The sequence below is a fragment of the Cicer arietinum genome, chromosome 3 (genome assembly GCF_000331145.2).
Source record: "Cicer arietinum cultivar CDC Frontier isolate Library 1 chromosome 3, Cicar.CDCFrontier_v2.0, whole genome shotgun sequence".
Lineage (NCBI taxonomy): Eukaryota > Viridiplantae > Streptophyta > Magnoliopsida > Fabales > Fabaceae > Cicer > Cicer arietinum.
This window is the reverse complement of record NC_021162.2, coordinates 61,139,036-61,154,542: the sequence shown is the minus strand read 5'-3', so window position 1 is coordinate 61,154,542 and position 15,507 is coordinate 61,139,036.

Here is a 15,507-nt window from a genome sequence, read left to right as displayed (position 1 = left end):
GATGTATAAGAGTAGGAAAATGTGTGTAAAATGGTTGTTTTGCAGAATATTGTGATGAATGAGATGGTTGCCTTGCAGAACGTTGAGATGGTTACTTTGCAGATTCTTGAGAGGCATCAACATACTCCCAATATGACGGATCACGAGGAGTATCAAATTCTTTCTTCTTTTTACTTGCTCCCTTGGTTCTCACCTTCTCTGGTGGTGCAAGTATTGATGTTGTATGTGGAAATACAACTTCACGCACCTTAGCCCTGAATATCATTTGACTTACAATATCGTGTTTCTTCATGTACGCTTTCATTGCTTCTTACTCTTCTAAAAAGTCATAATCTGATAAAGATTCTTCATCCTCAAATTCATTCTCAAGGCTTAACTTTCTCCAAAAAACATGAATGCTATCTAAAGGGATAACATTACCAAATATCTGCAACTTTGCCAACTCACAAGCACATGGTAATCCATGAGTTATTCTGATTGAGCAACCACATATTGTTTTGTCAGTACCTACAATCTTCACTCTCTGCAATTGTTTGTCAATTTTTTTAAAACATTTCCTTGATACACAATGATACAGACTTTGAAAGAATGATGAATTATACTCGTGCTCAACATCCTTGATGGTTTTCTGAAAAGAAGATTGAATGATACATATTTGGTTCTTCAACATCATATTCACAGCATCCCAACTTTTACACAAATCACCCAAACTAGTTTGAAACATGTTTTTCAATCTCCAATAGGCAGACTCAACTCTACAAATAAATTAAATAATACAAATTAAAATAATTCACAAAGTAGTAAATCATATTTTCTAAAATAAACAAATCAAATTTAAAAATACATGTTAGAGGTTGTGTTCCCCAAATGCATCACTCTATTGGTCCAAACATTGACAAATCTTTCTTTGTAAGGTGTTAACCACGAATCTTTCACATAATCAACAAAAAGAATAATATCGGCACACACTAGCTCAAAATGTTGCAGGTGATGATCATACTCCTCTACACTACTTGAATATACAATTTTTTTCCATAAATTCATTGCTTCTTCTTGCCTATCTTTTTTTACATATTGTTTGCATCTTGCCCCAACATTTTTTTCAATATGAAAACGACATAGCAAATCTATTGAAGTAGGAAACACAACACTAATCGCATTCATCATGGCAAGATCTCTATCAGTCACAATAATTTTAGAAATTAAAGTCTCAGATTTGAACAACTGTCGTACCTTTTCAAATGCCCAGATGAAGCTATCTTGTCGCTCTTGTTCCAAATAAGCAAACCCAACAGAAAATGTCAAACTAGTAGATGTGACACCGACAATTTCAAGTAATGGTAACCGATATCTGTTTGTTTTGTATGTGATATCACATATCAAACAAAATAAAATGTGTTTAACAACTTTATACAATCAGTATGCGTCCAAAATATATATCTCAAAACATCAGAATTCTCCCGTCTTCTTGTCCAATACACATAATGTTCTTGTTGTATTAACTTCAACAGATGCTGCATTTCTGTGTACGAACCTCTCAACGATGATCGATAAGTACTCCTTGCTTTATATATTTGACTTGGAATTGTCAGATTAGATTTATTTCTCTCTTTCAAAGCATTTAGGATGAATCTGGGGGCAAGCTTATACTTTGTCATGTCATTAACAAATTTCCTCTCTTCTTCATTTAAACGCCCCAAATAAGAATGACCAGTTACAGTATCAAGTAGATCATGATTATGTGTTCCACAACGAACACTAATTTTCCATCCTTCACCGACACTTAACGGTATACATCTGAGAGTAAACGGACAATTTTCCTTATGAGAACAAGTTACTGTTGATTTTGATTTTGATTTATATCGTCCACCTCTTTCACATCCCAAAATCAATTTGTCTTTTCTTCCCCTCTTTCCGGTTGCTTTATCTGAACGAATGATGACAATTAAAATTCCATTTTCTCTTCCAATGGTTTTTGCCCATTCAAACACAGATTCTCGTGAAGGAAATACCTACAAAATATTTTTCAAATAAAACATCAAATATATAGCTATAATAAAAAATTTATTCGTGATAGATTATCAGTAATATTAATACCTGATCGGTAATGAATTTGTCCGTATAATCTATTATATTTCTTGAGGCAGGAACCTCAACTCTACTCATACCTGTTTTCAAAAATAGTAATAAATATAAATAATAATATATATAAATAATGATAAATTTAAAAAAATAAATTGAAAGTTTCGAAACTTTCACATTGATGTAAACTTTCGAAATTTCTGGAAAACTAGGGTTCGAAACTTTCACATTGATGTAAACTTTCGAAATTTATGGAAAACTAGGTTTCGGAACTTTCATCTTCAACCAAAGTTTCGAACTTTTTGGGTTTCAAAAGTTTCGAATTTAACCAAAGCTTCGAAGGTTTCATCAAACAAAAGCTTCGAAACTTTCAGATTTAACCAAAGTTTCGAAGGTTTCATCAAATTAATGCTTCGAATCTTTCAGACTTAACCAAAGTTTCGAAGGTTTTGTGTTTTCTGGGAAAATTGCATTTCGAATCTTTGGATTTTTGACAAAAGGTTCAAAAGTGTTGTTGAAATATGACCTCTGATTGTTTCGAAAGTTTGAAACTTTCGAATAATAGAATTTTTTTTGAAAACATTCGAAAGTGGGGGTGAGAAAAGAGTGTAGTAAATTTACCGAGGAATTTTATATAAGGTAAAAAGGGTAGATTGGTCAATAACAAATTATGGGGGGTGGGAGGTAAAATTGTGGGGGTGCACGGTACATTCCTCTTCATATTCTTTTATTTCTTTTTGATTTTTTATCCAATTTCTGGAGCAAGGACTTCCATTTATCGACTTCTTTCAAATTTTTGGCCAAATTTGGAAAAGACTCCAATTCTTTGATTTCATTTGTTTTTCTGGTCAAATTTAGGATCAGCGGCTCATATTCCTTTATTTCTATTATATTTTCTAGTTACATTAGGAAAGAACTCATATTCCTTGATTTATTTCAGAATTTTTGGCCAAACTCGCAAGCATGAACTCTCATTCCTTGATTTTTTTTTGAATATTATGACATGATTCAGAAGCAACAATTCTTATTTCTCTAAATCTTCTAGTAATTTTTTTAACAAAGACTCTTATTTTATAATTTCTTTCATATTTTCTTATCAAATTTGGGATCAATGATCGCTCATTCTTTGATTTCTTTCAGATTTTTTGATCAAATATGAGAGTAATGACTCTTATTATTTGATTTCTATAAAAATTTCTAACCAATTTGAAGAATAATTGGCGATTTGTTTCAACCACCACAAAAACATCATCTCAAGAGTTCAATATGTGTTGTGAATCAAATTGTCGATAATAAGTTTTGTGATAGCAACAACAACAACACAAAATGGTGTTACATTTTGCAGCAATTCGAATCCGTCACAAATGACGAAATTGGAAATTAATTATTTTCTATTACGGCAAATTGGAACCACTGCTAAGCATGGAATATATTTTCATAGATATTTAATATGACGAATGGCTTTGAACTGTCGCTAAACATGACATACTCACTCTCAATCACAAAAACCACCTTAAAGAAGAGTGTGGGTCCCATGGTTCTGCTGGATGGTATGAGCTTTATTGCTCACATGAATATACATGTGATGTAGATAGTCAATTTCAATTTCTTTTTTTGTTACAAATTGAAAATTGTCAATGAGATTTGTGGATCATCGTGTTCGAATATTTTTGTTCTCTTTTTATTTTTTGGTAATATTTTTTTTTAATTTTTATATAGTATATATCATCGTTATAGTCATTATAACTATAGTACGTTGTCATACTTTGACTTAGTTAAAAATTCAAATGAGTTATTTTATCATCAAAATGTTGATCAGTTCAGTCCTTGATGATAAAATAATCATAAATTATTTTTATAGTAAATTATATACTTCAAAGATTTTTACGATAATAAGTTGTATATTTTAAAAAAATATTTAAAAAGTTTGAAGACTAATTTAAATATTTAGCAGAGTCAGAACCAAATTGGCATCATTTAGAGATTAAGAAAAAATATAAGAAAAAAATCACATACCACGAAACAAAAGTTACAAGGTGTTTGTTGAAAATTTTGTGAAGTTGAAAAATTGTAAGAATTTTGTTAGAATGTGTTTGCTGTAATTTCCAATGAAAGTAAACTTGTATTCGTGATACTTGACTTAAACTTTCCCACATTAATAAATGAGACAAAAAAATTATGAATCGTTTAAGAATTTCTATCTTCTTCAAATTGTTTGTTTAAGAATTTCTATCTTCTTCAAATTGTTTGATATCCTTATTTTTAAAAGCAACTTGTGTATTTGACGATTAAAATAAAGTGAGGCTTTGGTGATAGATAAATATAAAGAGTAAACTACCATTTTAGTTCATGAAAGTACGTGACTTATTATTTGATATCTGATTCAACAAAAAATTCAAACTAATTATCAAATAATTAAAATAGTATCTTAAAGATAATATTGGTCTCTGCCACCTTAAGGTAATGTTTTGCTTATTAATTTTTAAATTATTTCTATTTTTTATAACTATTTTTTAAGTCTATATTAATACCTATGTAGTTTTATTGTAATGGGAGTAGTTTAAGCAATAAAAAAATCATATAGAAACTTAACAATTTTTAAATATTGATTTTTTAACAAAAATATGTAACTAAGTAAATAAATAATAATAATAATAATAATAATAATAATAATAATAATAATAATAATAATAATAATAATGTAATTAGTAGGGGGAATACATGAATAGTTTTATTATATATTGTGAGTAGTTTAGTAATAAAATAACTTTTTTTAAATAAAGATTGGTATTTTTTTTAAATATGTGATTAAACAAATAATGACAAATAATATTGCAATTACTAGGATAAATAAATAGATAAAATATAAAAATAAACCTACAAAATTATCATCAATTTAAAAAGTATATATATAAAAAATTAACAACTTTTAGATATAAGATATAGTATAATGTGTACATAATATTCCCGCCAAATAACTAATTCAATCCGTCACATAGTTTGCCGCAACCTTTCCTTGTCGATCAATAACGTGATTTATTTACTTTTTAAAATGTTTAAGTGCAACAAAGTTAAATTTTAATAACTGTTACTTTTCGGAGTGATGTGAACATTTTTATATGGACATTCATTCATAACTCACCATAGTATTAACCAATAATCTTAAAAAATTTACATGGTTAGTGGTGGCATTGGCAGCTTCTTGTTCACTTTGATCTTAATAAATTTATTATTTTGCCTTTTCAAAATACACTAGCAAAGTATTTGTGCGTTTACACGAATTTTGTCAATCTTGATAGTATATCGTTGTTAAAATATAAATTATTTTATTTTAACTCTTACAATAAAATATGACGGGTTTGAAACCACATGTAGAAATATGAAGGGTTTGAAACCACTATAATCAATCAGTAGTAGCAAAATGAAGTTCACGTCCATTGAGAATTTGTGGTATGTATCATAATTATGTTGAAACTTTTATTACTAAAATATTTTGTCTTTGTTTATGAGTTTCTTTTTTTTAAGTGACAGTCTATCCATAAATAATAGATTTTTAAAATTTTTATCAGTGAAAATTTATTTGTGTATAACGTTTCAATTTCATCAACAACAATTTATTTTGTGAATGATAATTATTTTAAAATAGTTACCGGTATGAATTTATCTTAAATATGATAATTCAATCTCACAACAGATAATTTATTTCGTGTATAATAGTCATTTTAAATTTTTTATCGGTAACAATTTATTTCGTGTATAATAGATATTTTAAATTTTGTATCAATGATAGATTATCTTATGTGTAAGATAATCCAATCTCATATTTCATCACAAATAATTAATGAAATCTTTTTTCTGTATATATAATTAGTTCATATTTTGGAAATGTTAGTGTTATATATTGTGCCGCAAATGATGTTTGTTGAATTAAAACTTATTTAAATACTTTATTATTTTGGGTAATTAAATATATGCATTACTAAATGCTCCATATGTTCTTTCCAAATGTAGTGCATATATAAATACATTATAAAATTTTTCTTCCCTAAAAAAGTGTAGTTTTGTTAGAAAGTTTGTGCTTGATTTCATTTGTTGTTTGCAAATTTCATAATACTAATCATCATTTTGTCAAAATTTATATTTATTTATTGCAAAGAGATAAATTAATAGACTGAAATAATAAGTAATTAAAGATAATACAGTAAAAATATAAAATTGTTTATAAATATTAACAATATTTAATAAATTTAATTGAGTTATACAAACAACTTTCAACAGATAATTTAAAAGAAGCATAAATAAATGAGTTTAATTGTTATGAATTGTCAATATTAAAAGTTTTACGGTGTCAATTCATCATAATCATTCATTGACATGACTTATAAGTAATTATGATAAAATTAAAATATCTTTAATGGTCTATTATTTTTAATATAGTAAACATCTTTAGAGCTTTTGTCATTGTGCAAGGGAGACCATCACTCATCTATTTTTATCACACTTTTGCTACTAGTTTATGGTTTTATCTAAACTTTATTTTTTATTATTAGTTTGGTTCTTATCAAATGTTGCAAAGGTTGGTCTTATCAATAGATGTTATTTTGATCAACATATATATAATCTTTATTGTTGATATATTATATGATATTGCAAGAATCAAGCTCGATTTTATTTTGAACAATATAATCTTTATTGTTAATATACTATATGATATTGCAAGAATCAAGCTCGAGTTTAAAGGCAATAGTCTTACTTTTCACATTGTCATTAACAAAATTATTGTTAATGTATCTTTATCTGACAATCACGTTTCTAACACAATCTCTAACTCTATACATAAATTTTGAATTTTGAAGTATTTCCACGCTAGAACTCATCATCCTATAGTGCTTACCATAAATAATGTGATATACATACCCCAAATATTATTAGATTGAATGTAATACGAATAATGTTGTATTTGACTCTCTCAGTTGTGCTGCTTGTGAGAGTATATTTGGGGACAACTCTACTTCTTTATTATGTTGTTTTGTTGTAAATTTGATTATTATAAATGCACTACATATTGAATATACGAGAGTTACTATTGTTATTGAAACAACCTATAAGAATGAGTGACACTTTTATATAAATTATATTTTATTTTTATTTTTATTTTTATTTATTTTTTAATAATATTAACCTTAATATACGATTTTTTTTACTTATTATAATATTTTAAAGTAAAAGTAATTAATTTGAGTGTGTATATAGTTTTTACGTTAATCATGCAAAGACTTTGCAATGTACATTTTTGCTTTAAGAAAATTATATCCAATGAATATACTATCTAGAAGGAGTCTTGGGGAATATGCGAATAGATCCTCTTTGTTGAAACAGTCACGTTTTCTATACGGTTGGCTTCTAAGTTCTAACTATTGGACGTTTAAGACTTTATTTATTTATAAAATAAATAATAGTGTCATATCGTAGGATATACACATACGTAAGATATATACCGTAACTGTAAGCTTCTCAATGTAACACGGCATATTTTTGTGTGTGACAAAATACATAAAATACAGTTATAAAAAAACAAATATAAGAGTTAAATAATTAAAAAAAAAAAAGATTTAGCATTTTAAGGAAAATTATTTAGTTTTTATATGAGTATAAGTACAACTCTTAAAAAAATTAGTTTTTCATAAAAATAAAATATATTCATCCAAATTTAATATCATGATATTTTTTTAGAAAATAAAATCTTGAAAACTAACAAAATATTAATGTTTCATACATAATTTTGTAGGAATTACCAAATTATGATATCAGCGTTGTATGTTAAATATATTTTGGAATTTTAAAATCATCAATAAATCATACATGCAGTTTAACTAGTGATTAACTATGTCAAGCGAACACTGCATGCATTTGAGCCATCCACAGCTTCAATTTTATTTTAATTTTTAAAATTATAGGATTTAACCGAACCCTCCATTTATTGGAGAGCATCCGCCCGTATAAGATCATCTACCGTGGGGGTCATTCCCTCAATAAACAATATATAACTTTTATTATATAATTTTTTATTATATAAATTTTGTATATTAGATATTTTATTATTTAACTTTTTTATACTATAATTTTTTTTATGCTCTTAAAAATTTAGAACTATGTATGATCGTACATCCTACGGATATTCATGACCTCTAATAATTCTAAGTTATGATTTCTAAGTTATTTAGTTATCTTAAAAAGAGATGTCATCCTTTTATTTTAGATAAAGAGAACAAAAACAATATAACCATTTTTTTTCAATAAGCAAACTTTATATTCAAAATTTTAAGTTTAAATATTTGATTTGTCTTTGTAAATTTATATTTTTTTCATTTTCATCTTATAAGTTTTTTTTTCTTCAATTTAAACCTAATAAGTTCAATTTAGTTTAAAAAGCACGTATTCCGTTAGTTGTTGTTTAAAAAAAAAGCTTATGTGACAAACATAATAGTGACATGGCAATTTGACATGGTGGATAAATAAATTAAATAATTAAAAAATAAAATCAAGTAATTAAATTTATTAAAAAAAGAAGCGAATGACAGTTGAAAGTGTTGTGTTTTAGTCTCTTCATCCAAAATCATAAATAGGTTTGGAGATTAATGTTTTCTCCTGCTTACTCTATTATCACATCACAATTATCAAATCACTAACATCGCATCACTATATTCAAATCACCGTCATCACATCACCATCATCTTCGAATCTTCATATGTTTCTTCTTCGTTCAAATATGACATCATCTTCGTCTGCAACAAACTCAACTCGTTTTTAATTTTGTGAATGTGGGTGTAATTAAATAATGTATATATTTATCTTTAACGTTGATAAAAATCCTAAAAGGTTATTTTGAAGATATCCACATTGGGATGTGATTACTTTTTTAAAAATTTATTATTTTTATGTTTATTTTTTTGTAGTTATAGTTTACATTTACAAAGTTTAATGTTTAAGATTTTTTGTTTTTGTTGGTAGACCTCTCATAGTTGTCAATTTTTTGTTGGTAATGCAATTATGGTGATTTGATGTTGGTAATCTAGTAATGGTTATGCGATGACAGATAAAGGAGGAGAGAATCCTAATCCTAAAACTTTTGGATGGATGGACTAAAACATAATACCTTCAACTTTCTTTCATTTCCTTTTTAATCAATTTAATTATTTAATTTCATTTTTTCTAATTATTTAATTTATTTTTCAGTTATGTCACTCATCTGTTTGCCACATAATTTTTTTTACAACAACTAACGACATTAATAATTTTAAAACTAAATAAAATCTATATAGTTTAATTTAAAGAAAAAAATTTACAAGATTAAAAATGAAAAACTACAAATTTACCTAGGAAAATCAAATATATAAGCCAAATTTTAAGTATCTTTTCTTAAAAACACATATCAATATGCCTAAATGCTCCTTGTAGTATTGTGGGTAGAATTGATTTTCCAATCCAATCACTATTACAAACACACATATTGTTATTAAATCTCTTTTCAATTGGACGCATAATTCTCAATTTAAGAAGGATATAGTCGGTCGGTTTGTAAAAGAAAAAAAGGATACAGTCGGTCGTTATAGGCATTTGCAATACGCCACACACTTGTAACACTTCTATATAAATAACACAATATGTTTAAATTTATAAACATGTGATAAATTAATTTAAAATTTTATCGTATATCTTATGTTTCTAATTGAAATGTTTATGTTAAATATAAATTTGGTTAGAAATCAATATGATATGATAAGAACATTAATTTATTTAATTATTTTTTATAAAATATAATTTAAAATATAAAAATGTAAATATAATCAAATATAAAAATAACTAATAAAATTTGATATTAAATTTTAAAATGAAACATTAATAATTAATTTAAAAAATATTTATAATCTTATTAGAAGGGTAATTTTGTTTTTTTATATGATTTAATAAATTATTATTCAAAATTATAAAAATATGAAAATTCATGGAAATTTTAAAATAAATATAATTTGTTTATAAGTGTATTTTTTTTTTCTATTTACATATAATATCTATCATATCTTTATTTACATTCTAACAAATAAAATAGAATAATTTGGTTACTCCTGATTTTATTTTTAAATTTTAAATTGTTTATTTAGTAGTATCAATGAATAGTTTTAAATATAAAATTATTTAATTACTTATTTAATTTTTTAGTATTTTTTTGTTAATTTATAACATTCAAAGTATAATAAGTTAGTTAAAAAATATGTAACTGGTCACAATAATAATTTTATTATTTAAATATAATATATATTATATCATATCATGATGAGAAGTGTATCAAATGTATGACAAAATAAAGTATTGTTATTTTGTTGATTATCATGTGTATATCAAATACATGATATAACAATGTTTATTCTGTCGCAATCATAAATGTCTCTCTATCTTATCACTATCATATTCTATCATTATCTATGTCTTTCTATCTTATCATGTGCATCAAAGAGACCATATGTTTCAATTTTTCAAATTCGTGTTTATTGAACCGAAGTTACCTAATGAAAAACTAAAAAGCTCCATAGTTAAAAAGACTTTACTAAAAAAAAAATCCCTAAAATAAAAAACTCCACAAACTTTTGTGGACTAAATGACCTATATTGGTCCACTTTTTTAACATTAATTTTTTTCTTTCTTTTAAATTTTTAAAAAGTTGAGTTTTTTCATATACAAAAGTTTTTTTTTTCTAATATAAAAATCAATTTGTTTAGAGAATATTTTTTGGATTTAAAAAAAAAAATTAATACAATAAAAATTTTATGAAAAATTCGATATTTATCACGAAAATATTTTCTATGATTTTAAAAAAAAAAAAAACTCAACTCAGATCCCTTTTTTAAACACACAAAAAGTAATAATTGTTAAATTAAGAGTTAAAAATACTTTCTCAATTAGAGTCTTGATATAGAGCTTTTTAAATAGGAGTTTGAGTCTCCCTCTGCCGTTCCAAACATTAAAGTGTGGGTGAAACTTGCAGATAGTTTTGGATTGGATTTGAAAGTTGAGATGGTAGGATTTTGGTTGGATTCAAAAGTAGATTTAGGATACATGTTGCATGATTGTAGACATTATTTTTCTCGTATTTTATAACCTCTTGTGTTGAGTTTATTTTAAGAGATAAATTAACGAGATAGTTCACACATTAGTAGAAGTAACTATATATGTAGCTAATAACTGTACCTTCATCGATATTTCAACATGTACTCGACACGTCATCGTGAATGAAATATTATAAATCTGTTTTATTCAACAAAAAAAAAAAAGGAAAAAAATATATTAAATATTTGTTTTTTTCCACTAAGAATATTCATTAACTTTTTTTTAAAGAAGTCCTCATAAGTGCACATTATATGATAAATAACTACAAAAATATTTAATGTGTTGGAGCACATATTGTGTATAAATTTTGCCACTATAATTTTTTGTAATAAAAATAATAATTCTTAAGAGAAAGCAAAATGTTCATTAACTTTTTGATAGACATTCTAAATGTGAACGTGTTTATTGTTGATATAAATTTACATTCACACATCTATTTTATTTTTAATAAATTCTATTATAATTTATTTAAAAATTTTAAAATTTAAATTTAAAATAAGACGTTCAATTTAATAATAAAGACATTTACTAATATACGTCACATTTTTTAGTGACTAAATTTTTCACTCTCAAACTTCATAGTTTAATATTTTTCTTTATCATAGAGTTTAATATTCTTTTTACTACAAACTCAAAAAATTATCTCCTAATATTATGCAAAATTGCAAACTCGTTAAGCTCTAGCGGATAGTAATTTTTTTCTCTTTGAAATTCAGAGTTTAATCTTCTCTTAAACAAACAAACTCAAAAAATTATATGCATGTATTATTCTTTTTGTATATGCGTTAATATAAAAATCAATAAAAAGATCTCCCTCTAGAGTTTAATACTCCTATTATATTTGTACTACCAACATTGGTTAGGCAAACGTCACGTTGAGTCCATTATTCTGAACTTGGCCTATCGTACTAGAGTCAACCTTAATACAATAGCGTTCAATCATTTGTTATTTAATAAGACTAGTTAAACTATTGTTTATGATAAAATATACTATATTAGTTTGTAATGGAGTAACTCAACTCATGTATATTTAATGAGTTCGGATAAAATTAATTCAAATATTCCATTCAAAGTGAAATGTTAATATAAAATATACATATGAAAAGAATATTTCACAAGTTAGAGAAATATCAGTAAAACACTTTTTGATTATATGAATCTTAAACAATTAAATAAAATATGTTGTTAATATTATTTTATAAATTTCGTAAAAATTTTTTACTAAAAAATACAATTTATCTTATTTTTTAAAAAATTTGATGACAAAAAATATATAATTTTTTTTTAAAATATACTTTTTAAATGTATTTTATTCTAAAGAGAATGTAGCTGAATTTAATTCTTAAATGGTGTAATATTTATTTTATTTATTTGTTAATCAAAATTTTAGGACCTTTGTCTCCTAAAAATTATAGAGAAAATGAAATGGGAGTATATAGATCAATATAAACTAATTTTACCTTAATAAACAATAAAAATTAAGTGTATTTTATGGAGACTAAATAAAAGCTACTAGTATGCATTTATTAATAGTGATTAATTAATCAAAGAAGCATGGAAATCATCATTCAGGAGAATATGCTAAGGAATACGAAGAATATATCTTTTAGTCAAATTGGATGACATTTGGGAGACAAGTGGAAAGGAAAAACTATGTACTCTCTATGGTTTCTACGCCATTATATCATTAACTGATATTTTTATACTAGTATCAAATATTCTAACAAAAAAAAACCTACAAAATATGATAAACTGATTCTTTTTTTATTCAAGGAAAATATATACACATTATACTGTGATAAATATAAATATATATTTATTTATAAATATTCAGTTAATTTTAAAAAAATATTTTGAATTATAACCTAGTCTTTTTACTTGAAATTTTCATTATCAATACATAAAAAAGAATAGCGTAAATGCATATTATTTTATACAAATATATAGTAGTATCTGATAAATTATTCTATTCAGCAAATAAATTAAATTAAAAATTGCATTTTTAAGTCTTTTAATGGTGCAATATTTACATCTCTTTGTATATTTGTCTTACTTTTTATAAGTATTTTTCATCAGAATTATATTAATGATGTGACGAATACTAAACATTAGTATATTTTTTTAACAAAAAATTAAATCTAAACTCATTATATTATCAGAGTTCAGCCTCTTCTATTATATCAACCACCATTGATTCTTAAATATATCTTTCATATTTAAGAATGTATACAGATTTTTTTTCTTTCATTTTTTAATAAAAAAATTCTGATGTGTACCTTGAAGGTTAACAATTTCGTATTTTATTTTATTTTTTACTTATTTAAAAATATATATAATTCTATTTAAAATATATATAGAGAGAGAGATAAACCAAACTATCTTCATTTTATTTTCTTTTCATCTTTAATCTAAAAATAAAAAATTCAATCCACACGTTATACTTTCAATTAAGGATGAAAATAAGCTATTAAATCATTCCTCATATATTTATGACCACAATTTGTCAATCATTTTTAAAGTTAGTTATATTTATGCACTCATAAATCATAATTTATAATTTAGATACATTTATTTAACACTTCATTTTACTTTTATCTATCTCTTTTATGTCATAATTTATGTATATTGGTTAAACACTTTATTTTATAACATAAAATCTCTAATAACTAATATATAAATTATTAAATAATATAATTTTTATCGTATTAAAATATTTAATAATTAATATTTAACATCATATCTATAATACTACTCTACCTATTTATTTCTCTCTGAATTTGACCAGTATTTTGTTTTTGTCTGTGAATGTGACAAGGTGTACGTAATATAGATGTTATTGTCACTGTTTCTCTCCTCCACGTCGCCATCTCTCTCTCGCCGTCTCTTGTGCCAGCTATTTTCTCTCTCAAACAGGAACAAAATAAAAAATAATAATTGACACATGAAACAATGGAATGCGGCTTCTTGTTATATCATTTTTAAAGTTGTTGTACATTTTTTAAAACCTCGGTTTATCTTATAAAATAGTAAAAGTTATTTTAAACTTAATTTTTACGTATTGAAAAAATAATTTTAATATTTATTTCTTTAAATTTTAATATTGTAAAAATTGTATTTTTTTTATAAAAAAGTTATCTCTTGAAAATAATTTTTATGAGAAATTTATCATTATATTTTAATTATTTTAAAGATTTTATTATTCAAAGTCGTTACAATGATATTTTAATTATTTTATTATTTAAAGATTTTATTAAATATATTGATAATACAAATATACAATTCAAAGTTGTTAAAAATAAAAAGATGAATCTGCAAAGAAATTCACAATGTTTAGGTTAATAGTAAGAATCGACATAATGTGACAAAACTTATAAATATGAAAAAATAAAGTGTTTGAACCACTTATGCATCTAGAACTATAATGTTAAAAACGTCAAAATTATTAATTGAATTTGCACTAAATTGAAATCGAAACAATCCCGCAACATGACGGGAAACTAAAACGACAATATCACGAAAAAATAACTATATGCGAAATTCACTTATTTGATTAAAAGAAAAGGAAAAAACAACTTAGAAATAATGATTTCATATAGAAATTTGACTTAAAAGAGTAACTATGTGATGCGTTACTTCGCTTAATAACTTAATATCAACAATGAATTTCTCCAATCTAATTGTCAAATAAAAAGTTCTTACTGAGTAGATGAACTCTATAAATTTTTAGAACTATTTGATAATTCGTTAAATAATTTCAAATAAACGCTTAATAAACATTTGAAAAGTATAAGTAAATATCAATGACTAAATTACATAGTTACAAGTTTTACATTTATATAAAATTTTATGTGTTTGATTATTAATATATTATATTAATAATTAACAGTTGGATTAATAAAATTCGTTATTGATATTTAGTTATTAAATAAAATTTGAAAACATCATTAAAATTACTTACAAAATACCAATAAAAGACTAGAAGAGAAACATTAAATATCGGAAGAAAAAAAACACACTAATCAGTTAAAACTGGTAAAATCAATAGGAAACTAGAAAAATACCAACAAGATGCCTAACAAATCCAGAAGAAAAAACAGTAAAAAACTAATATAAACTAGAAAGAAAAAACATTAAAAATATAAAAAACTAGTATAAAATTATGAAAATGTAAAATAACTCTATGCACCATAATGTGATCTAAGTCATAAGGCATAAATTAATCATTGAAAGTAATATCATAATGTCAATAAATTATAAGCA